The sequence below is a fragment of the Garra rufa genome, chromosome 3 (assembly GCF_049309525.1).
Source record: "Garra rufa chromosome 3, GarRuf1.0, whole genome shotgun sequence".
Lineage (NCBI taxonomy): Eukaryota > Metazoa > Chordata > Actinopteri > Cypriniformes > Cyprinidae > Garra > Garra rufa.
In genome coordinates, this window is record NC_133363.1 from 30884261 (window position 1) to 30885729 (window position 1469).

Sequence of the window (1469 nt, forward strand, 5' to 3'; positions counted from 1 at the left end):
ACTATTTATATTACAGGTAAAGTTACTCAGACTCCCAAGATATATCCATGAAAAAACAGTTTTTATTTACTTAAAAAGTTTATTTACTTTAAAAAGTGGTCAGGCTTTAAAGTATTTAAGCACATATGAAAAAAGACATCACATATAACCACCTAAATTAATTATGTTTTAATTAACTTTGCATGCTTGTTTAGAATCACCTGTCGCATGTGTTCACCTAGTTTCGTAAAGTTTTGAGTTTTTGTGTAGGATTTATAGGCTTTTTGGTATATTTGGACATGCTGCATTTCTAAACGCTATCCAAAGGGTAAAGTTCAACTTTTTTTTTTTTTTTTGATAATTATTGATCTAGAGCAGGGGTGGCCAAACTCAGTCATGTAGGGCCGGTGTCCTGCAGAGTTTAGCGCTAACTTGCCTCAATGCACCTGCCAGGAAGTTTCTAGTATGTCTAGTAAACTTGATTAGCTAGTTCAGGTGCGTCTAACTGGGGTTGGAGCAAAACTCTGGAGGACAACGGCCCTTCAGGACCGAGCACTCTTGATCTAGAGAGTCTACAGCATTGTACTGTGGTGCTTATATTGAAGTTGAGCAAAAAACCTAGGACTCATTCACAAAAAGTACTTTTCTTACATGATCGAGAATATTAAGAGGCAAAGTTGCTCAGTATGAGATCACCTATCAAATTATATAAATATTGTGTGTTGGAAACACATAATTACAGAGACATAAAACTTGTTAGTGCCACCTAGAGGCCAATTTCTTTCAAAGTTTTTTTATAGACCTCTAGGGCTTTGAGTCTAAACATGCCCACCAAATTTAGTTCTGATGGTGGCCATGTTTTTTTAGATATGCAAATGTCCTCATAGACACTTGAGGCACTTTTTGTCACAATTTTCAAGTAAGTGAGACTAACGGGCGCCTAGTTACAGCCATTTTTGTTTGTTTGTTTTTTTTCCCTGTTATAGTGCCAGTTTTTTACTGTGACCTCAGTTTGAGCTCATACATGTTCTGAGTTTGGCGAAAATATCTCTTTCCAGTCAAGAGTCATAGGCATTTTAGTAAAAGCAGCTCTGCCTCCTTGTCAACGTTTTGGCGTGCCGTCGCAATGGTAAGTCGAAAGTTAAACTTTTTGATGATTATTGACTCTTTTTGCACTGGTTTGTTTCCGATTGGGTGAAAAACCTAGGGCTAGTTCGCAAAAGTAAGTTTTTCAAAAAATCCAAATTATCAAAACATTTTGGCAGAGTGACAATTGAATCCAATACGTTTTGTCCAGGACGAACAAAAGGGTTCCAACGATATAAGGCACTTGAGCCTACTAACTATGAGCGTTTTCATACTTCTGATCGCTGTAGCGCCACTGTCAGGCTGATTGGAACGAGCCTTGGTGACTTTGTAGATCGTGTACTACCGTTTCTCCAAGTTTCGAATCTCTTCGACTTACAGTTTGATTTGCTCGATCACTTCTA